At 37.2% G+C, this 25,388-nt stretch overlaps 1 long non-coding RNA gene across 1 annotated transcript in view; it reads right to left on the reverse strand.

Moving 5' to 3' along the window:
• Window positions 1-25,388, reverse strand: part of LOC128046960 (uncharacterized) — a 63,876-nt gene that overhangs the window by 27,170 nt on the left and 11,318 nt on the right. Inside the window, exon 2 of the long non-coding RNA XR_008199278.1 lies at window positions 22,356-22,402. This is a non-coding gene — a long non-coding RNA (uncharacterized LOC128046960). The remainder of the gene's footprint in view (window positions 1-22,355; window positions 22,403-25,388) is intronic.

Below are 25,388 nucleotides of genomic sequence, written 5' to 3' on the forward strand. Positions count from 1 at the left end.
CATAGGAAGGGGCCTATAGATCTTGAGAAATATAAGCTGGACCAAGGAACTATCTGAAAATGAACTGACCCCACAATACCCACAACACCACCAGAGAAAGTCCTAGATATATTTTTACTATTATTCTTTTTTTAATTTTTTTAATTTAAAGTCCTCTATTACTCCTTTAATTTTCACTTTTATAATCTACTTTACGAAAAAAAAAGACCCTATTTTTTAAAAGCAAACTTCATATATATATATATTTTTAAAAATTTTTGTGACTTTTTTTTCCCTCTCTTTCTTTTTTTTCTTCTTTTCTTTAATATTGTATTTTTGAAATTCCAAACTCTATTCTAGATTTTTCCTCTTTGCTTTTTGGTATTTGTTATCAATTTTGTACCTTTAAGAACCCAATCTTCAGTACCCATTTTTACTTGGGAGCGAGATTACTGGCTTGACTGCTCTCCCCCGCTTTGGACTCTCCTTTTTCTCCACCAGGTCGCCTCTGTCTCCTCCCTACCCCCTCTCTTCTCTACCCAACTCTGTGAATCTCTGTGTGTTCCAGACAGTGGAGAACACTTAGGGAACTGATTACTGGCTGGATCTGTCTCTCTCCTTTTCATTCCACACTTTTATCCTCCTGGCCACCTCTGTCTCCTTCCTCCCTCTTCTCTTCTCTGTATAACTCTGTGAACATCTCTGAGTGGTCCAGTTGTGGAGTGCACTAAGGAAGTGATTACTGGCTAGCTCGCTCTCTCCTCTATTGATTCCACCTCATCTCATTTGGGTCACCTCTAACTCTCTCCTCCCTCTTCTCTTCTCCATGTAACTCTGTGAACCTCTCTGGGTGTCCCTCAATGTGGAGAAACTTTTCATCTTTAACCTAGATGTTTTATCAATGGTGCTGTATAGAAGGAGAAGTCTTGAGACTACTGTAAAAATAAGACTGAAAACCAGAAGCAGAAGGTTTAAGTCCAAACCCTGACACCAGAGAACTCCTGCCTCCAGGGAACATTAATTGACAGGAGCTCATCAAATGCCTCCATACCTACACTGAAACCAAGCACCACTCAAGGGCCAACAAGTTCCAGAGCAAGACATACCACACAAATTCTCCAGCAACACAGGAACACAGCCGTGAGCTCCCATATACAGGCTGCCCAAAGTTACTCCAAACCCACTGACATCTCATAACTCATTACTGGACACTTCATTGCATTCCAGAGAGAAGAAATCCAGCTCCACCCACCAGAACACCGACACAAGCTTCCCTAACCAAGAAACCTTGACAAACCACCCAAACAACCCCACCCACAGTAAGGAAACGCCACAATAAAGAGAACTCCACAAACTGCCAGAATACAGAAAGGACACCCCAAACTCAGCAATATAAACAAGATGAAGAGACAGAGCAATACCAAGCAGGTAAAGGAACAGGATAAATGCCCACCAAACCAAACAAAAGAGGAAGAGATAGGGAATCTACCTGAGAAAGAATTCTGAATAATGATAGTGAAAATGATCCAAAATCTTGAAATCAAAATGGAATCACAGATAAATAGCCTGGAGATAAGGATTGAGAAGATGCAAGAAAGGTTTAACAAGGACCTAGAAGAAATAAAAAAGAGTCAATACATAATGAATAATGCAATAAATGAGATCAAAAACACTCTGGAGGCAACAAATAGTAGAATAACAGAGGCAGAAGATAGGATTAGTGAATTAGAAGATAGAATGGTAGAAATAAATGAATCAGAGAGGAAAAAAGAAAAATGAATTAAAAGAAATGAGGACAATCTCAGAGACCTCCAGGACAGTGTTAAATGCCCCAACATTCAAATCATAGGAGTCCCAGAAGAAGAACACAAAAAGAAAGACCATGAGAAAATACTTGAGGAGATAATAGTTGAAAACTTCCCTAAAATGGGGAAGGAAATAATCACCCAAGTCCAAGAAACCCAGAGAGTCCCAAACAGAATAAACCCAAGGCAAAACACGCCAAGACACATATTAACCAAATTAACAAAGATCAAACACAAAGAACAAACATTAAAAGCAGCAAGGGAAAAACAACAAATAACACACAAGGGGATCCCCATAAGGATAATAGCTGATCTTTCAATAGAAACTCTTCAGGCCAGGAGGGAATGGCAGGACGTACTTAAAGTGAAGAAAGAAAATAACCTACAGCCCAGATTACTGTACCCAGCAAGGATCTCATTCAAATATGAAGGAGAAATCAAAAGCTTTACAGACAAGCAAATGCTGAGAGAATTCAGCACCACCAAACCAGCTCTCCAACAAACGCTAAAGGATATTCTCCAGACAGGAAACACAAAAAAGGTGTATAAACTCGAACCCAAAACAATAAAGTAAATGGCAATGGGATCATACTTATTAATAATTACCTTAAACGTAAATGGGTTGAATGCTCCAACCAAAAGACAAAGACTGGCTGAATGGATACAAAAACAAGACCCCTATATATGTTGTCTACAAGAGACCCACCTCAAAACAGGGGACACATGCAGACTGAAAGTGAAGGTCTGGAAAAAGATATTCCATGCAAATAGAGACCAAAAGAAAGCAGGAGTAGCAATACTCATATCAGATAAAATAGACTTTAAAACAAAGGCTGTGAAAAGACACAAAGAAGGACACTACATAATGATGAAAGGATCAATCCAAGAAGAAATATAACAATTATAAATATATATGCACCCAACATAGGAGCACCGCAATATGTAAGACAAATGCTAACAAGTATGAAAGGGGAAATTAACAATAACACAATAATAGTGGGAGACTTTAATACCCGACTCACACCTATGGATAGATCAACTAAACAGAAAATTAACAAGGAAACACAAACTTTAAATGATACAATAGACCAGTTAGACCTAATTGATATCTATAGGACATTTCACCCAAAAACAATGAATTTCACCTTTTTCTCAAGCGCACATGGAACCCTCTCCAGGATAGATCACATCCTGGGCCATAAATCTAGCCTTGGTAAATTCAAAAAAATTGAAATAATTCCAAGCATCTTTTCTGACCACAATGCAGTAAGATTAGATCTCAATTACAGGAGAAAAACTATTAAAAATTCCAACATATGGAGGCTGAACAACACGCTGCTGAATAACCAACAAGTCACAGAAGAAATCAAAAAAGAAATCAAAATATGCATAGAAACGAGTGAAAATGAAAATACAACAACCCAAAACCTGTGGGACACTGTAAAAGCAGTGCTAAGGGGAAAGTTCCAGAGAAGGTAATGGCATCCCACTCCAGTACTCTTGCCTCGAAAATCCCATGGGTGGAGGAGCCTGGTAGGCTGCAGTCCATGGGGTCGCTAAGAGTCGGACACGACTGAGCGACTTCACTTTCACTTTTCACTTTCATGCACTGGAGAAGGAAATGGCAACCCACTCCAGTGTTCTTGCCTGGAGAATCCCAGGGATGGGGGAGCCTGGTGGGCTGCCGTCTATGGGGTCGCACAGGGTCGTACATGACTGAAGCAACTTAGCAGCAGCAGCAGCAGCAAGGGGAAAGTTCATAGCAATACAGGCATACCTCAAGAAACAAGAAAAAAGTCAAATAACCTAACTCTACACCTAAAGCAACTAGAAAAGGAAGAAATGAAGAACCCCAGGGTTAGTAGAAGGAAAGAAATCTTAAAAACTAGGGCATAAATAAATGCAAAAGAAACAAAAGAGACCACAGCAAAAGTCAACAAAGCCAAAAGCTGGTTCTTTGAAAGGATAAATAAAATTGACAAACCATTAGCCAGACTCATCAAGAAACAAGGGGAGAAAAATCAAATCAATAAAATTAGAAATGAAAATGGAGAGATCACAACAGACAACACAGAAACACAAAGGATCATAAGAGACTACTATCAGCAATTATATGCCAATAAAATGGACAACGTGGAAGAAATGGACAAATTCTTAGAAAAGTACAACTTTCCAAAACTGAACCAGGAAGAAATGGAAAATCTTAACAGACCTATCACAAGCGCGGAAATTGAAACTGTCATCAGAAATCTTCCAGCAAACAAAAGCCCAGGTCCAGACGGCTTCACAGCTGAATTTTACCAAAAATTTAGCGAAGAGCTAACACCTATCTTACTCAAACTCTTCCAGAAAATTGCAGAGGAAGGTAAACTTCCAAACTTATTCTATGGTATTCCCATCTCTTGAAGAATTTTCCACAGTTTATTGTGATCCACACAGTCAAAGGCTTTGGCATAGTCAATAAAGCACTATGTGAATACATAAGCTGATTCACTTCACTATATAGCAGAAACTAACACAACATTGTAAAGCAACCATACCTCAATTTAAAAAAAAAAAGGCAGGAAAAAATAATGTAGTCTCTACACATCAAAGCTTCTCCAAAATAAAAATCCTATATAATCCTACATACTTTCAGTGAAACAACCTATCTGGTGTCACATCCATTCTTTCAAAAACCTTAATTACCTCATGTATTAATAATGATCTGGGTTCGATTCCTGGTTGGGAAGATCCCCTGCAGGAGGGATGGCAACCCACTCCAATATTCTGACCTGGAGAAATCCATGGACTGTATATCCATTGGGTCACAAAGAGTTGGACATGACTGAACAACTTTCACTTCATTATTAATAATATTTATCCCTGAAGATTTGAGTAGACTATCTTCAGTCTGAGGTAGAACTTACATTTTGTTGCCTCATTTTGCAGCCTGTACATATTGGTTCAAAGAACTAACTCTGGAAATTTCAAGAGATATATTTAAAGAATCCCAAATAGTATCCTGTCACATTCTTTTATCATGTTTAGCTAAATGCCTACTCTGGCCTATCCATAATAAAGAAGGTAGACAATTTTTTTCAACAAAGATGAGTATGTTATTTTCATTTATCTTATCTATTTTCTTTCCAAACACACATAAGTCCTCTATTCACACACATCTCTTCTTTTGGAAAAAGAGTTATGGTACAGGGCGAGTTTGTACTGATATTAAGACTCAGAGGACCACTGAAATTCTCTCCTTGGTGTTTAGTGTTTCATTGGCTGTCTGACTCTATATTCCTGATGCTTTGTCAATGTATCAAGCTGTGTTTGGAAAAGAACTTGTCCAAATTCTCCTTTTCACCTCCATTTCATGTAACTGGTGATGGCATGGAAATTCTCTTCAAGGTAAACATGAAGAAACTCTAAGGTGGTAATACTTGCCCTTCAGTTGAAATAATTACCTGGTCTTTACCGACTGCAGACTTTTGGGTGTTGATAGAACACATTCGGCAGGTTCTTCTTAAAAATAGGTAATGATCCTTTAGAGGATGAAACCCCACTTCATAACATGCAATTTTGCTAACCACTCTGTTTAGAAAACTGGGCTCCCTCTGGTTTCCCAGCGCCGGTAGCTCTGCTTGACGCATGAGGTTGGAGCTGCGTCCGTCATGCCACTTTAGATTACTGGATCTCACAGGATGCTACAAGGCAGACACACCCCAGGCTGACTCACTGAGTGGGAAGTTTAAAAAGATGGTTTTCCTCAGCCATCAATTAGATAAACCACATTTTCCAGGAGAAAAACAGCATCTTGAAAAGTTCTTTACAAACAAAGCTCTCTTGCTCATAATGCTTTCGGTCATGTTTTCTTGTGAAGGGAAGTATAACTTTAACCTTAATTGCACTTACAAATTAGCAAGTAAAATATAATGCCACCCTTTCCCCCGTCCTTCCTTCCTTCCTTCCTTTCTTTTTTTTTCCTTCAAAAGGAGACCCTTTCATGATTTTAGCTCTGGTAAAATTAGAGCTTTCTTCCTCTTTGCCTCTTCCCTCAAAGTTGTGGTTTTGACCAACCACGTGGTGAATAAGTTATAGATGCCTGAGCTCTGTTTCCTCTGCCCTAGTTACTCTTCTTTATACATTTTCTTTCTACCTTTTTTGCAACCTCCTTGAAAATATAGTGGGGAAAGGACATTTTCAGATTGTGTCTTTTTGAAAATGGCAATTTGTATTTAAGATATTTGTTAGGAAGAATTAAGCACCAGATAATAATTTAAATCTCCTTGCCTCATGTTTCTCCAGTGCTGGCTCTGTGTTTGCAAAGTAATGGATAAGTGTCTCTCACTGTACTGTAGGATTCCAAAGAACAAAGGGCATGTTTGTGGCTTCTATCTCTTGGTATACAAAATACCTAATGCACATTAAGTTACATGTTAAAAAAATAGACCTTCTTTATCACATAAATGAATACATAAGAGAAAAATACATAATCAAATAATTTTCACAAAATATTTTGTACAAAATCTCTTGTTCTTACTCATCCAAAACTTGAGACCAAGATGACAATATTATCGCTTGGGATTCCATACTGATATTCTGGGTCTGAAGATCCTTTGTATATCCTTTTAATATTGATATCTAGACGTGAGACCAGCAGTTGATCATCTCCATCCCTTTACTGTCCTACTTTTGGGTATGTGAATATAAGGATCCAGGATCATTAAGGGATTCCCCTGCTTTCTGGTCTCTTGTGCCAAGTCACTTCAGTCAAGTTTGACTATTTGTGATCCTATGGACTGTAGCCCACCAGGTTCCTCTGTCCATGGGATTCTCCAAGCAAGAATACTGGTCTCTTAGATTGGTCTTTATTGGAGTCAATTTACAGCAGCCAATGGTAATATGTGCTCAGTAAATTCAGATGAAAGCAGTGCCAACAGGTAAGAATAATGTAACTAGGTTTTCTTGTGTGGATATGTGTGTGGGTGTGTGTCTGTATTATCCCATTTAGGTCTCAGAATAATTGAGAAAGTTATTATCTTCACTTCACAAATGAGAAAATAGCAGCTGGTTCAGATAAGTAGTTTGCTGCAAGTCAGAAAACAAGTTTTTCATTCTGGCTTCAAGATGTGTACTCATAAATATTAAATAATGCTGCTCCTACCAAATTATATTTCCTCTCTGGTATTAGATATTCTGCCACTCTTTTCCATTTGAATTACATTAGCTATTTTTGAAAATTTATTTTACAACAGAATAGTAGTAAAATAGACACCATGGAGATAAAGTCTGTGCCCTTTGATAGTGGTGTTATGATTCCTGTGTTATGGATGAAGGCATCACCACTGCTTCTTTAGGGGATGGGGCAGGTTAAAACCTGCCGCCCCCCACCCCTGGGACTAGGGGAATGGGGCAGGTGAAACAGGAAATACAGTTCTTAATATGGAATGAACAAAACCATCCAAAGCTTTCCATATCACCACTGTCTCCTTGGGTGTCCTGAGCTCCATCCTATATTTTGAGAGGCTTAGGAACACACCAGGCCTATGGGTTGGATGCCTACATATGGTAACTCAGACAAGCCAACATTCTTCAGACATAGCAGAGCACTCTCCTGTTGAACAATCAGAGGGCATACAGGCACCTGCAATGGGTGCTCACCTGGAATAAAAGAGATGGCCTCTGAGCATCACTGGCTCAGGTCCCAAAAGGCTTTGGGGTGCCGCATGGTGCTAACATAAGAAAAAATAAGAGCAGACTTTGTATATTGAGCCTGTTCCTCTCCTTTAAGCACAGAAGGTCTCTCCCAATCCTCCATCCTACCTGTCTACATTCTTCTCTATCTCCCAACCTATATATTCTACCAACTGTTTCTGGTCAAACATTATATGCTTTCATATAAGGCAGCTTTAGGATCCTATTCTGGAAGTCAGTGCTGAGCACTGTTTTCTATGAATGTTCCATAGGTTCCAAACATCCTAATGTTCTCACAGGTATCAGATGGAATAGGGGAAGTTTGTGAATAAGGAAAACAAGGGGGAAAAATCATATTAGTATGTTTCAAAATATAATATTGCACCTAAGACTCCAGAGGATCTTACAGAAGGTCTTAATGTATTTAAAGGCTTTTGAGAATCATCATATTAGCATCATGTTTTCAGAAGTTGTTTTTCAAAAACTGAAGTTGCCAAATGCTGAAAAATCAATCCAGTTTTGCTAAATTTATGCCATCTTTTCTATTGTAAATTGATAATTATATACTCTACTGACCCTGTCCCAATATATATGAATTTCAACGAGCCTTTTTATAAGAGAAAGTCTTTCTGATAGAAAGTTTCTATCATTAATCAAGGGTAACTACAGATGAGTAGGTGAGAAGATCATTAGTGAGCTTGATTCAGCTTGGAGAGGAGTTTCCAGAGTTGTTTCAGTTCAGTTCAGTCGCTCAGTTGTGTCCTACTCTTTGTGACCCCGTGAATCACAGCACACCAGGCCTCCCTGTCCATCACCAACTCCCGGAGTTCACTCAAACTCATGGCCATCAAGTCGGTGATACCATCCAACCATCTCATCTTCTGTCATCCCATTCTCCCACCTTCAGTCTTTCCCAGAAGCAGGGTCTTTTCCAATGAGTCAGTTCTTCACATCAGGTGGCCAAAGTACTGGAGTTTCAGCTTCAGCATCAGTCTTTCCAACGAATATTCGGGACTGATTTCCTTTAGGATGGACTGGTTGGATCTCCTTGCAGTCCAAGGGACTCTCAAGAGTCTTCTCCAACACCACAGTTCAAAAGCATCAATTCTTCGGTGCTCAGCTTTCTTTATAGTCCAACTCTCACATCCATACATGACTACTGGAAAAACCATAGCTTTGACTAGACGGACCTTTGTTGGCAAAGGTTTTTTAATATGCTGTCTGTTTTTAATATGTTTTTTAATATGCTGTCTAGGTTGGTCATAGCTTTTCTTCCAAGAAACAAGCATCTTTGAATTTCATGGCTGCAGTCACCACCTGCAGTGATTTTGGAGCCCCCCAAAATAAAGTCTGTCACTGTTTCCATTGTTTCCCCTTTTATTTGCCATGGTGATGGGACCAGATGCCATGATCTCAGTTTTCTGAATTCGTTGAGTTTTAAGCAAACTTTTTCACTCTCCTCTTTCACTTTAGTCAAGAGGCTGTATAGTTCTTCTTTGCTTTCTGCCATAAGGGTGGTGTCATCTGAGATTACTGATATTTCTCCCGGCAATCTTGATTCCAGCTTGTGCTTCATCCAGCCTGGCATTTCTCAAGATGTACTCTGCACAGAAGTTAAATAAACAGGGTGACAATATATAGGCTTGACATACTCCTTTTCCTGTTTGGAACCAATTTGTTGTTCCATGTCCAGTTCTAACTGTTGCTTCTTGACCTGCATACAGATTTCTCAGGAGGTAGGTCAGGTGGTCTGGTATTCCCATCTGTTGAAGAATTTTCCACAGTTAGTTGTGATCTACACTGTCAAAGGCTTTGGCGTAGTCAATAAAGCAGAAGTAGATGTTTTTCTGGTATTCTCTTGCTTTTTTGATGATCCAATGGATGTTGGCAATTTGATCTCTGCTTACTCTGGCTTTTCTAAATCCAGTTTGAACATCTGGAAGTTCAGAGTTCATGTACTGTTGAAGCCTGGCTTGGAGAGTTTTGAGCATTAAAATGATAGATTTATCTTAGAGGTTGCTTACTCTTTGTTGTAGCCATAGCTGTCAGAGACTAAAATTTCTTTACTGTCTTTGTTTACTTTAGTGACCCCTGTTGACTTTAAGTTTCCATAGAGATTCTTTCTTAAGTAGAGTCTGAGCTTTGCAGTTCTTTTAGCTATAATTCACTGTTATGTTGGAGCCCTATCCCTGTGGTGGTAAGATGTGGAGGAAGGGAAATGCTCTAGTGCTGTGATTAAGTCTTAGTCTTCAGGGAGCCTATGCCCTAAACTGACTTTCACAAGTACTTCTTAGGTCCCTGCTCCAGTCCTGTCCATTGATGTGACAGTAAGGCTAAAGGGGGCTGGAAGAAGATGTTTTTCCCCTTCTCCCTAGTCACTTAGGCTCTGGTAAATGGTTTACCTTGAGGGAAGGCCTTTGTTAAGGAGGGCCAAGAGTTCTGAGTGTATCTCAAAATGATTACTTTCCCTTCCCCCTGCCAGAAGCACTGGAGGCAAGGTGGGATGGGGTTTCCTCTGATATTCACCCTAAGAATCTGGTTAGGTCCTTGAGGTAAAACTTATAAAATGTGAAGTTTATCCATACTGAGCCTCCAGCAATCTATCAATGACAGTTTTAAGTATTCCTGTCTATAACATTCTGTTCCTGGGCTTCTGCTCCCATATTCTGTGATTCTCAGTTTCTACCACTTTCTAGATTTTGTGGCACCAGTTTGTCATGTGACCTCAGTTCTCAGATGGATCTAGAAAGAGTTGTTGATTTTTCAGTTTGTTCAGCATTTTTCTTGTTTTGAGAACAAGAGTGATGACTTGTTCCAATCTCTTTATATATCAGGCCAGAAACTGGAAGTCAGAAAGACAGATTTATTAATATATCTAGTTTAGAGAGAGAACAGTAGCCCTGATACAGACTAACTACATTCAAGAAGTGAACTTCAGGTGTAGTTAACTCACTTGAAAAATCATATCCAAATAATAGTGAAAGGGAAATAAAATCATCGGCAAATAAGGATTATTTAAAAATCTGAAAACTGGTATACCTCAGAATTAGTACCACACTGCTTGCTATACAGGAAATTTATCCATGATTGCTAAGCTATCCTAACCACTACTTTCGAGATCTAGATTTGTAAAACATATAGACAATATCAACAACTGATATTTTGTTACTTAGATATACATTGTAAAGTGATTTCTAACGAGGTACCAAGAATTCTACCACATAACAGAAATATTTGGCAATCTCCAGCCACTGTTGGTAGAAATTCAGTAGGTATATTCTTTCTCATAGATAATAATGCTATATAATTTGGTAAAGTAAAAGTACTATGATTCACCTGCCAGTGAATTAGTGCCTCAGAAAATACCATGAAATGCATATTAGATGATTCAAAGTCAATAAAAATTTTCCCACAAAGAAAACATCAGACCCAAACAACTTTATAGAGTAGTTCTACCACACATTCAAGGAAAAAAATAATTTCAAGTTTTTACAAAACTCTCCCAAGAGGATACAGAGAGAGAATATGCCCAATCTCATTTTATAAGTCTAGCATTTTGATGTTTAAACCTGACCAGAACAGTCAAATAAATGAAAATTATGCAATGATCACACTATTGAACAAATATATAAAATATAAATGTGTGCATCCTAAGTTGCTCCAGTTGTGTCCAACTCTTTGTGACCCTGTGGACTGTAGCCCACCAGGCTTCTCTGTCCATGGAATTCTCCAGGCAAGAATAATGGAGTGGGTGGCAATGCCCTCCTCCAAACAGAAGTAATTAAATAAAATATTAGCAGTTGGCATAAAGCAATATATGTTAATACCTCATCAGTGAGATAAGTTTATCCCAGGACTGCAATGTTGATAACAACAGAAAATCATTTAATATAACTTTTCATATTATTACAGGAAGAAAGGCAGATGATTATCTTAATAGATGCAGAAAAAGCATTTTTAAAATTCAATATTCATATATGATTTAAAAGAAATCTTAGCAAATTAGGTAAGCATGAAACTTCACTAATTTTATAAAAGGCAAACATAAACAGTCAAACAAAAATATATATTAAACATAAACCTAATGATGTCATGTTGAAGGCATTTCCATTAAGGTCAGGAAAGAGATCAAGATGGCTGTTACCATCACTTCTAGTCAACCACTGACTATGGGATCTAGCTGATGCAAACTAGTAGGAAGAAAAGAAACAAAGGAAATAAGAAAGCAAAAGAAGAACCAAAAGACTCATTTTTTACAGATGATATAATTTTCATCTTAATGTAACAAAAAAAATCTAAAAGAAATTTAAGAAAAATTAAGGCATTTAATAAGAAAGTTTGGCAAGTCTTGATATAAAAATCAGTTGTATTTATACATCAGGGATAGCCATTACAAAGCAGTTTTAAATAAGGACATTTTCAATGGCAACTAAAAATATAAAAATACTTAGGAATAATTCTATCAAAAGTCAGGCAAACCCTTAATGGAGGAAATTAAGAAATTTTGATAAAAATCATCAAAGATGATTAAACAAGAGAAATAACCTGTTCTTACAAAGACTCAATTTTGCACCTATTAAGCCACAGATTAAGTGACTTACAATAAAAATTCTCAAATGGTTGTAGAGAGCACTGCAGTGCTTCAGGGCCTGGTAATATGTATCAGCAGGAGGTGGTAGAGAATGCAGGGAACTAGATTCTGAAGGTGCTGGATCAACTGGGTCATATAAAATTGGATGAGAGAGTTTTTTTATTTGGAAACACATTTCTACACTATATGATTTAATCCCTTAGCAAGGATGCCAGGAGACAATGTTATCACACTGCTAGGACAGCTCTTTGTTGTTGTTTAGTCACTAAGTTGTGTGCAACTCTTTGTGACCCCATGTATTGTAACCTGCCAGGCTTCTCTGTCCATGGGATTTCCCAGGCAAGAATACTGGAGTGAGCTGCCATTTTCCTTCTCCAGCTTCCTGCAAGGGATCAACCCTGCATTTCCTGCATTGGCAGGCAGATTCTTTACCACTGAGCCACCAGGGAAGTCCCAAGGATAGCTCTTAGATGCCCGGGGAAACCAATAGTACTTACTAAGTGAAGTATAAGTGCTAGAACTGCAACAGCCAGGAGAGGATCAACAGTTCACAGAAGTGGACATTCCAAAGTGGATATAGCACATAAAGCAAAAAGCTGTCATCTGACTATATTCTACAGGAAGGCCTGAAAGAGCTTCCATTTATTAGAACAATAAATAATGTTCTGGTGAGACAGGGACCAACATCTCTGAGAAGCCCTTTAACTTGGGACTGTCATTAGAGAACTGGGCTTGCAGACAGCAATTGGGGGTCATCCCAATGTACTAGAGGCTAAGATGTGTGGCTTAACCATTAGAATAGAAGAGGACACAGTTATCACAAACAATAACAAATCAGAATGGCAGCCAGGAGCAACCATGGAGATATTTAACAGAATGCAGTCTTCCAAGTGGTCCAAGAGATGGACACTTTAATGATCCAGACCCACTGGGTTTAAGCAGAAACTGGGTGATTAGGAGGTAGGATCTTAGAACATCACAACATCAGGGCACTCTGGTAATTTTTCTAGTCTTTCCTCAAAGGATGTAAAAGCTATTATCAGAAGGGAAAGGGAAAATCCAAATATATTGAGAACTGTTGGCCATAGGGCCATAGGGGCTAAAGTAGCAAGTGGTATGCCTTACTTGGGATGAGGGCATGTAGAAGTAAAGTAATAAATAAAAGGAATTTTGACCCAGGTCTAGCTCACAGAGTGTCCACTGAGTGTGTGAATCCAGTCAATGGTCATTTCTCTCAACCCTGAATTTAAAATGTAAACAGTATACTTGGTAGATGGCATAACCTTCACATTAATCTCTTGATCTGTAAAATAACATCTGTCGCAATGGGGAAAGCCAGGTTGAAGACTCTGAAACTTCTCTCCTTCATGCAGCTAAAATAGTAAGTTACAAAGAATATTGCACCTTGGAGTGAGGAGGGTGGATTGCCAAAGATGAGTGCTACCATTAAGGTCTTAAAGTGTGCAGGGATAGTAGTCTCTAGAATATACCCATTTACTTCACTTGTGTGGCTCCTTCAGAAACTAGATAGATCCTGGTGGATAACAGTCTACTGCAAATTAAACCCAAGAATACTGTTGCTATGCCAGTTGAGGTATCTTTCTAGAGCAAATTATCACAGCTTTAGGTACATGGTATTTTGAATTCACATGATAACACCCATCAGTAAGCATTCACCATACAAGAAATGTTAAACAGTCAATAGAGAATATAGTATAAACAGCTGACCTCAGCCAGCCCCTGCCATGGTCTCCTCAGTACTAACACAATGGGCTTAAATATGAAGTAGCTGTGGATGCACCTGACAAGTGTTCCAACTCACCAAAGCTAATCTAGCTACTGCTGATACTAGATATTCAGTCTTCTGGAAACCAATTCTAGACAACCCAGTTTAACATAACTCTCAAGAAGAGCAAGCAGACACTTGGTGGCAGGTTGATTACACTGGACTTCTTAGTGACTGAATTGTGTCCCCCCCAAAAGATATGCTGAAGTCCTAACACCTGGTATCTTTGAATGCAAACTTGTTTGGAAATAGGTCTTTGAAGATGTATTTAAGATATAAGTTAAGATAAGGTGTCATACAGTGGGTTGGCCCTTAATCTGACTTGTATCCTTAGAAGAGGAGAAGAGACACAGAGACAGACACATAGAGAAGAATGACATGTGATGACACAGAACTGGAGGTAAGACAATCATGTGACCACAGAGGCAAAGATGGGAATGATGTAGCTATAAACTAAAGAACAGGAAGCACTGCTGACAACCACAAGACATGGTTAGGAGAAAGAGCCAGGAGAAAGAGCATGGTCCTGCCATCACCTTGATTTTAGATTTCTAGCCTGTGAAATTGTGAGAAAATAATTTTCTGTTTTAAGCCATTCAATTTGAGGCCATTTGTTACTATAGCCCTAAAAACTAATACAAGACGTTTCACCCTTGGCAAGGGATTTATTTCCTCTAAAACTGATACGTATTATGGGTATGGTTTGCATTGCCTGCCTGCAGGACATTGGTCAACACAACTGAAAGCTTACAGGGATTCACCAACACAGAGCACAGCATGCTACCTAACACTGCCTTGGACCAAGGGTCCCAAAACAGAGGCCTTCAGGGACTGAGTAATAGCCATAGTTTTACATTCAATAAAACTCCAGCTATTTTCTTAGTGAAAACACTCTCTGGGAACCAGGAGCTCTATACCTACAGGTTGCAGAGATATATCCTGGAAGATGGCATCCCATCTTTTCAGGGCATAATCTTCAAGTTGATGCCTCATTAGTACCTCTGAAAGGCCATCCAGTTGCTGTATTAGGCCAGCATATTCTGGATAGTATGTTTTGTGATAGGATCCATGGGTTCCATTGGACATGTGTCTACACGTTGTACCATCTTTGGCACATAGGCGATCCTCTGTGTTATTTCTTGCCACTCCCTTGCTGAATGGTGACAGTAAATAGACAAGTACAGGAGCCATGTCCTGAGAAGGGCAGAGAGTCTCAAACACTTAGGGATGAGGGTCTGGGTCATGCTTTGTATAAGTCACCTGGACCAGTAGAGGTGCTGGTGAAGGGTGAGGAGAGTCTACAAAGGGTGTTGGAGAAGTGGAGTTACAAGTTGTACCCTTGAGTAACTTGAATAATTAGTTAATTGCATAAATAGGTATGATGGGCAGTTAATTCAGTTAGCCTTCCTTTTATATATTTACCCGCAAAACAGAATAAACTGAATCCTGAAGGATCTCAACTGTGGTGGGTGCTATAGTATACCACCTGAATCTACCATGGCACTCGTTCCTCAAGCTGCCTGGACTGTTGACTGCTGACAATTTATAGTCAACTTTCTCTGTAGCAAAGAGAGCTGAAAGGGGTTGCCTTACTCCAACATTCTGTTCCCCTTGGAAAAGCAGTCTACATGGAACATTTGACTGATGTGGGGGTTAAAAGGTCTGGCTCCTTTAACTCAATTTAGGACATCTCTGAAGAGTCCATGTAGCTTCATAGCTCCTCATGATATCTATTGAGGCCTCTAATAAAATTGCATCATAGCCAAATGTCTCCTTCTGTTCCATCTTGCTTGTCTCACTCCTTTCTCAGGCGCTGACCGCATAGACTGCATAAAGGGCATAAACTGCTGCATATGAATCCCCATCTGAGTCTGTATCTCAGGGAACTTAAGCCAAGACAAAGTTTTACTATGGCATTTGAGAACCTGATCTTAAAATTTATATGAGAGAGAAAAATTCAAGAACGTCATGAAATTGCTAAAGAAGAAGAACAAAGGTGGGAAATGGGTGTCGTTGGTGGTGTTCTCTGCACTATCAGACGTCAAGACTTATTATAAAGATGTAGGAAATGAGACAGTATAATTTTGCTATGCCGCTAAGTCGCTTCAGCCGTGTCCAACTCTGTGCGATCCCATAGACGGCAGCCCACCAGGCTCCCCCGTCCCTGGGATTCTCCAGGCAAGAACACTGGAGTGGGTTGCCATTTCCTTCTCCAATGCATGAAAGTGAAAAGTGAAAGTGAAGTCTCTCAGTCATGTCCGACTCTTAGCGACCCCATGGACTGCAGCCTATCAGGCTCCTCTGTCCATGGGATTTTCCAGGCAAGAGTACTGGAGTGCGGTGTCATTGCCTTCTCCGAATTTTGCTATAGAAGCAGATAAATAAAAGAATAGAAAACTGGACATAGACTGAAACATACATGAAAACTTGAACCATGAGAATGAGTCTAAGGAAAGATGAAATGTTTAGTAACTGTGTTGCTAGAATTTGCTATTTCATACTATAGGTAGAAAAAAAATCCAACTGGATTAGTAAAATATAAGGAGAATATCTTTCTGACATCAAGATAGAGAAGGATTTTCTAAATAAGACACAAAAAGCATAAATTGCAAAGGAAAAGATTAATACATTCGATTGTATTAACATTAAGCACCTATTGTCCTCAAGAGTCACCATAAACAAAATAAAAACGTAATTCACAGACTAGAAAGATATACTTTAAATTCACACAGCTACAATAGAGTAGTATCCAGAATACACAGAAACCCTACAGATCAGTAAGAAAAACTAAAACTTCTTTTTTTGAAACAAAAGACAGAAGCAAATATCTTTTATAACATAAATAGAAATCTTTAAAAAAACATTTTATAATAAAATAAAAGTTGTCTAAAAATGTGTACCACCTAGATATACATGTTTAGCCAGGAGATGTACAGCACTCATGCCTTTTGCTCATCTCTGTACATTTCTTTATTCTTTCCAGTGACTTCAATCCTCATGAAAATCTCATCTTAAAAATATTCTTAACATATTCAATATTATAACTAGCAAGCAAAAAGTGGTTTTATCTCAACTAGATCTTCAAGCACAGTTCTTGAAACATTAAAATTCTTCATTATGCTTAAGAAGCACTATATAAACACACATATGTATATACATATAATAGCTGTCAACATGCATTTTATATGTTTAAACATTATAAATGGTAAAATTTATTTTTAAAATTAGCTGATGGGGAATTTCTCAACCAGTAGGAATTATGGTAGAAACTGCCTAGAAAATATCAACTAGAAATGGAGGATTTAACCATATCCCTCTCACTTTGCATTAGTCTAGAAATATTAAATATGTTACCATATCCTGCCTTTCCCCTCACACTGATTCCTTGGTGTTATCACCAACATTTAGAATCTTTTCCAGCAGAACATTAATTTTCTATTCCAATTCTCCTCCACATAGTGCTCCAGACAGCCACTATCAATTCTTCAGAGCTGGCAAAATAAATGACACTTATTTGCCATCTCTACTCTAGACCAAGAAGCATAATAAAATAGACATGTTTAATTTTAGCCTTCAGGAACATTTGTTCATACAAATAATATAGACAATATATTTTCCCTCATCGATGAGCACCCTTATTTGAAATCTGAAGCACCAAACCCAGAATCATAAGGACTTTGAACACTGGTACACATGCCATCTTTTAATGCTAGAAAAGTTTGTTTTCATAAAAGCCAATCTTATTTTTAGTCCTAGTCACTTTAGTCACTGTAACCAAAATTATGTAAACTTTCTAAATAGACTAAATATTCTAAAAATACAGTAGAACATCAGCCTCCACACCAACCAAGTCACAATATGGGTGTCTGGCCTAAACCCACAAAATGAGAATGATGGGAAGGTCATTTATCAAACTGCAGGGACCATAACACACTCCCACCCCTGTGTTGAAACAAGGCAATCAAATGGCTGTTACTCAAAGTGATTCCATTATCTTTGGGAAAGCATCACTGCATACCTGAAAATGCTGATCATATTAGGCTTATTATTTAAATTCCATGATTATATCCATGTGTGTTTTGAACACTTTTCCATACTTTGAAAAATAGTAACTATTTCCAACTTTGTTACTATGTTTTCAGAACCTCCCTTGAGGAAATAAGAATGTGACATGGGCTGTGGAAAAATAATTTGTCTCAATCTATTTGTTATCACTTATACTGCAGCCTTGGGTACTTAGATTGCTAAATGAACAACTGCTTTGACCATCAGGAAGACTTGGAATGATAACATCAAACATTATGACTTTATCATCTCCTCTTGCAGCTTTGGCTAATGGAGGTCCCATCACTGATGCCTTTAAATCACTGAAGCACATTTGGTAAAACAGAGAAATGTGTTTTCCTTTTTGTTGTCACTTGCTATTTGGAAAAGCAACAAAGCCAAGCTGCTGCCTTACACCTGCTACATAACTTCATTTACTTTAAAATATTTCAGTTAGGACAATGTCTGGTTTCCATGCTCTAGAAGCAAATTTTTAAAATATTTTAAATTGCAAGGTCTAAATCCTCACCTTTGTATTTCTTGATTAGAAATGTTTTCAGTGGTGAAATTAGTGGTGATCAAGCTCTGTGAGATTAGTGGGGGTGCGCCACCCTTTCAAATATAGCCTGTAAGAATTTGGTGAGTCCAAATTTCTAACACTTTTGCAGCAAGTAAAGCCTTAGCACTAAAACTCCATACCCTGCTATAGCCCAACCCCTCTACTGCAATGACTTAATGGAGGATTTTGTTATCTTTACTGACTGAAAAACAAATAATCTTGGTGTTGCCAAAATTTTTTTTCTTGCATTTCCCTTGCAATAAACCTTTAAAGAAAGGTGCTCTTAGAGTATAGTGAGGGCAGGGAGTAAAATTATTGCAACATTAAGTGTCAAAAAATAAAGTGTAAGCAAGATTAATGCTGATCAAATGGAAAATGTTCCATTTGTGGAATATTATGCAACATTAGAAACTATTATTAAAGAATAACTAAGCTATGTAAAAGTGACTTGGGACATGAGGGTATTCTAAAAAGTGTTATATGAGGAAAATGGTCTGTGAGGAAGAGCATTTAATATTCCATTATTATAAAGCAGTGTATAGTGTATGTGTGTATGTGTGTGTGTGTCTGTGTGTGTACATGAAATTACAAAACAATACATAACATGGGGCATTAAATGAGAGAGATGAGTGTAATGGGAAAGTGAGGTAAACAGAAAATAAAAGCTGGGAAAAGACTGTAATATGAAATTTCATTTTGTATGACATTATGGAAAAGGTGATGGCACCCCACTCCAGTACTCTTGCCTGGAAAATCCCATGGACGGAGGAGCCTGGTAGGCTGCAGTCCATGGAGTCACCAAGAGTTGGACACGACTGAGCAACTTCACTTTCATTTTTCACTTTCATGCATTGGAGAAGGCAATGGCAACCCACTCCAGTGTTCTTGTCTGGAGAATCCCAGGGATAGGGGAGTCTGGTGGGCTGCCGTCTATGGGGTCGCACAGAGTCAGACATGATTGAAGCGACTTAGCAGCAGCAGCAGCAGCAGCATATGTGCATATGTATGTTTACAGAAAGTGGAAGAATAAGGTGATTTTCTACCAATGACTTATTGTTCATGGTACACTAAGTAGAAAAAGTATCTTGTAATGAGTATCTTATGATCCTATTTCAGGATAAAGGGAATAAACCACACTTCTATGTGGATATATCTATGGCCATGTATGCTCGTATGAGCAAAAAATGATACACAATAAGATCTTTAGGGTCTGATCTTGGGTTGGGGTGGATTAATAGGATGTGAGGTGCTGGAGTGTGTGATTATTAGATCTGCCAATTTTTGAATTGCATTGTGTTGATTTACATATTACAACACAAATGCACTACTTCTGAAATTTGAAAATGGGCAAATCTGAGACTGTGGATATCTGAATGGTTTTCTAAACAAGCTTATTTATTTAAAGAATTTATTAAAAAAATAATAATAAAAGCAAAAAAAAGAAAAAAAGAAAAATAATAATAATTTATTTTAAACCATTAACTTCACTAAATTCACCAATGTACTGAGTCCTAACTGGAAATCCTTAACTTAGTTCCCTATTTTGGCCAAAGAGTGCTTAAAATTAATTCATTTGTAGTACTAAAATTTTTAAGCAACTACTTGACTAAAGCCATTAAAGCTGAATCATGTTCATTTCCATTTGATCATGTTTATTGTCATTTTGGGCTTCCCTGGTGGCTCAGCAGTGAAGAATTCACCTGCAATGCAGGAGACATGGGTTCACTTCTTGGGTCAGGAAAATCCTCTGGAGAAGGAAATGACAACCCACTCCAGTCTCTTTGCCTGAGAAATCCCATGGATAGAGGAGCCTGACAGGCTACAGACCATGGGGTTGCAAGCTGGACACTCACTAAACAACAACAAATTGTTGTTTTTGCATAGAAGTAATACTTCTGATTTTTAAGTGCTGACTAAGGAGAATTACTAAAAATTAGCATTTATGGAGCTGCTTCTATATGCCATACATTACAGTTTTTTTTGGATCTATAATTTATATTCAGTAAAATTTCCCCTTTCAAGTGTACTTTAACCATAAAAGTCCTCCAAGGAACAGATGCCAAGATGGGAATAAACATGTATTATATTGGCAAGTGTTTGCTTGTTTGTTTGATTGACTTTAGTTATTGTAATAGGAATTTAGTTGTTTCCCATTGATATCTTTTGCACAATCCTATAACCACAGGTTTAATTTGTAGAACAAATTTACTTTAAATAGCTTTTCCATGGCAACTCAGAGCTGGTCTGATCTTTAAAACGGTGCTTGTAGCCACATGTGACCTATTATTGCCAAAATCCTGAGTCTTCCTTGAGTGACAGTGGGTTGTGCACGTGGTTGCTCAGAAGCAGTGGAGCACGGAGTGTATTTCCTGGCTAGTTCCTCAGTTCAAGGATGTGATCAATATCACAAAAACTTTCAAAACCTTCTACTGACTTATCTTTGCATAGTAGGACTATGCAAAGAAAATATGGAAGAGTAGAAAATAGAGAAAAAAGTCACCCAAACACTATTTAGTAAGCACATAAATTTAAGTTGCAGTTATGGCAGTTGAGGGAAAAAATTATTGAAAGATAACATCAATAAAAAGCTGGGTGAGGCTACTGTAAAATGAGTTGTTTATTTATGTAAATTTTCTCTGTGCTTCATGTGTAGTGGTGACATTACTAAAAATCAATTTTTGGTTTTTAGCAACCTAGATGTCCATCAGCAGATGAATGGTAAGAAAGCTGTGGCACATATACACAATGGAGTACTACTCAGCCGTTAAAAAGAATACATTTGAATCAGTTCTGATGAGATGGATGAAACTGGAGCCGATTATACAGAGTGAAGTAAGCCAGAAAGAAAAACACCAATACAGTATACTAACACATATATATGGAATTTAGAAAGATGGCAATGATGACCCTGTATGCAAGACAGCAAAAAAGACACAGATGTGTATAGTGGACTTTTGGACTCAGAGGGAGAGGGAGAGGGTGGGATGATTTGGGAGAATGGCATTGAAACATGTATACTATCATGTAAGAATCGAATCGCCAGTCTATGTCCGATGCAGGATACAGCATGCTTGAGGCTGGTGCACGGGGTTGACCCAGAGGGATGTTGTGGGGAGGGAGGTGGGAGGGGGGTTTATGTTTGGGATTGCATGTACACCCGTGGTGGATTCATGTCAATGTATGGCAAAACCAATACAGTATTGTAAAGTAAAATAAAGTAAAAATAAAAAAAATAAAAAAAATTTTTGGTTTTTAGGACCACAGTATAAAATTCAGAAGAAATAAGAACATGTAGACAATATTCAATCTTCTACCTTTATGATTCAGATTTTTGTAAAATTAGTGGAATGATTTGACTGAAAACTAGCATTATTAATCATAATATGACTTCTAAAGAATTCACTTGATGGAAGGTGGTAGGGAAGGGAAGTTAAACAAAATCTTTCTGATGTTGTCTTTAATGTTGTTTTGGTCTTTTATTTTCAGCAGGGATTAGAGTGCCATTAAGGAAGTAAGAAATGTAGAGAAATGAAATTGTGTGATTTATGGATAAATAACTCAGTAATATGACCCCAGTGAGACCAAGGGGTTGGGATTTGAGGGTAGGTTTGAGAGAATATGATTTGAAAGCTATCATTTTTTTTTCTGTATTTTTTGCTTTTTAAATCTAGGGTTACATTTATTCCTGAAGAAGGTTATCAGTAGAATACAAAAACACAGAATCAAGAACACAGAAACTAGTCTTTATTCCAGACCCCTTGTGTGTATGTATGTGTAAACTAACAAGTTATAAGCTCTAGAGAGCTTAGAAAAGGCATCCTAGCCTCTATCTAACCAGAACACCAATGTTTATCTACCTCTCCCATAATTAAAATCACATGTCTGACCATATGCTCTGGGTGAGGGTTTGCTTACCTTAATGACTGCTTGTAAACTACTTGGCCACTTAAGTGTCATTGGCTCTGTGAATTGAATCAGAAGGGAGAAAAGTGTCAATGTCAGAATCCACTTTAGGCATTTAAGCTGATTCCACAACTTATAAAGCCGTTCATATAAACAAATTCCAACCTCAAATATTTTTTTCCTCACCTCAGTCCATCAAATTGCAAGTTAAGTACTAATTCTGGTTGGTTAAATAACTCAACAGACCGAAAATATGTAATCATTACCTTAAAGTGCAAATGATTTGCAAAATTTCACCTAGATGTTTTTATTCATGTCATGGAAAATTATGTATATTACCATTATTCAATATTTAGTCATCAGCCACTTTCTAAACAATTTGAAATGTCAAGTCAAATCTAAACTTTCTAAATTTTTAAGTGTTTAATTACACTAAGAAAAGAAAAATAGGATGAAATTATTCAAAGCTTAATTCTTAGACTGTTGAAAGGAAAATGTAAATTTCAACAATTTCCAATAAGTTCAAAATCAGAAGTTAATTTTATTTTTCAAGTGAACCAAATTCTTCTGTTTAAATGTCAATCTATTCATAGAATTACAAACTTACTGTATTCTAGAAAAGACTTAGATAATTGATACAAATATTTAAAAATAAATCATTGATATTAATAACATACAAAATGTATGCATTCTAGATAAGTGATTCCATTCAATTGTACATTTAATTGAAACATGTTAGATTTCCAAACATAAGTTTAATTTTTTCTTCCCAAGTTTGGTCAACTTTGACTTAACAAGTAGTGCATGCCTGCCTGGTTCTACCCTTTTACTCTACTGCTGCTGCTGCTAAGTCACTTCAGTCGTGTCCGACTCTGTGCAACTCCATAGACGGCAGCCCAGCAGGCTCCCCTATCCCTGGGATTCTCCAGGCAAGAACACAGCAGGGGGTCACCATTTCCTTCTCCAATGCTTGAAAGTGAAAAGTGAAAGTGAAGTCGCTCAGTCATGTCTGACTCTTCGTGACCCCATGGACTGCAGCCTACCAGGCTCCTCCGTCCATGGGATTTTCCAGGCAAGAGTACTGGAGTGGGGTGCCATTGCCTTCTCTGTTTTACTCTACTGGAATAGATAAATACCATATTAATGAAGTTTTAGTATTTGTTTTAATTCTATAACATACTTTATCTTACAATATCTTTTGTCTTTACTTTTCAAGTAAGGGAACTATTTGTAGACCTTAATTCTTGACTAAGTAGATGGAAGCATTTCTTCACAGGCATCTGAGATATAGTAATATGACTATGACCAACTTGATAAATGTACACCAAAAGACCACAAGACATTTACCCATGTAAATTTAAGAAAACAGAATGCAAAGATAGGAGGAAGAGAAACAGAGAGAGTAAAGTGAAACTAGCTTACGTAGAAATAATAAGTGACTTTACTAAAGTGGTTTGTGTCTTGACCTACTTTATTTTTTATTTATTTATTTTTTAATTTTTATTTTTACTTTATTTTACTTTACAATACTGAGGAAGCTATTTAGAATGATCATATATTATGCCAAACTTCTTATAAAAGTTAGTGAACCCACTGGAGGAATTTTTAGGAAAAGGTTTAGCTTTTTTCCTTCCCCTGTATATATGATCTAGACTTGTAAATGGCATGACTGGATTTCAGTGACTGGCATCTGCACTGTAAATTCATCAGTTCATTATTAATTATATTTTGTCAACATTTTTTTTTAAAAACTTATAATGATCCCCTAAGTAAACCATTCATTTTGATAGTTACTGAGATTTTAAAATTAAATTGGAATGGAAGCTTCAGTTTTATAAATAAAATAAAATAATTAATTCAAGAACAATAGTTTTAATATCACATATACTCTTTTAGAATCAGCATCTGATGAAGTGTTCTGACTTTCCATGAAAAAATGAGCATTCAAACTAAATTTTGTATACAATTTCTCTGCAAGCTTGTATTTTGACATGAAAGTTTAAAATTTTTAAAGTAAAAGTTGGGATCAAGTTAAAGAATATATGCATGCAATAAGATCTCTGAGTGATTATGTTTATCATTGCAAGACTGAGCACAATTTGGCCCAGATTCTTAGGAGCCAGGAGAAAATAGAAACCCTAGCTATGATGATTCTTATAATAAAAAAAAAATGAAACATAGCTCTTACGGAAAATGAAGTTATGCCTAGTAATAAAGCATAAACAGCTCCCTCTGGGACTATTTTGTAAACTTTACTTTGGAAGCTGCATAATCTTAAATTTAATAGTAAATTTCATACAATTTATTATTTTGGCCATTTAATTAAATAAGAGAGCATAAGATTAGTAGGAACCAGGAAGCCTATTGATCATCTGAATCATAGAGAACAGGCATTCAACTCACCCAGTTGTTAATCACTTTTATTCTTGGACTATGTGCCCTAAAATTATACTTCTTCCTCAAAGTTGGGCTTTTATAGGTGTAATTCAGATATCAGCCCTCTGAAAATCTCTGCTACATCTAGCCTATGGAAGGTAGGTAAAGATGAAATAAAATATGTATTTTAAAAAGTCCCGAAGAAGAAAACCAAAACAATAAAATTAGATATAAAAATTGACAAACTTTTCTAAAATTTAGGATATACCTATATATATTTAAATATGCTCTGAACGTACACATTGAAAGGGTACATTATGTGCCTGGGAAAATAGACTGAGAACACTGAGAAAATCTAACAAAATTATAGGTCATTCAAGAAAGTGAGTAAATTCTTTTGACATCTGGATTAAAAGTCTAAATCATGTAAAAATGAAAGAAAAGCAAATTGTTAAGAATCCAACAGCAAAATTTTATGCCTTCTGGGGTAAACCAAAAATGAAAATCTGAGCCAAGTATTTTATATTCAGATAAATTGTTTTCCAAGTGTAAAGTCAAACTCTTTTCAATATCCCATGAGTTAGTCCTGAGGTATCTACTAGAGAATTAACCTTCAGACAACTAAAATGACTGATATAAAAAAAAAAGTAAAAAAAAAAAAAAGTAAAA

This window comes from Budorcas taxicolor, chromosome 4 (genome assembly GCF_023091745.1).
Source record: "Budorcas taxicolor isolate Tak-1 chromosome 4, Takin1.1, whole genome shotgun sequence".
NCBI classification, from domain to species: Eukaryota; Metazoa; Chordata; class Mammalia; order Artiodactyla; family Bovidae; genus Budorcas; species Budorcas taxicolor.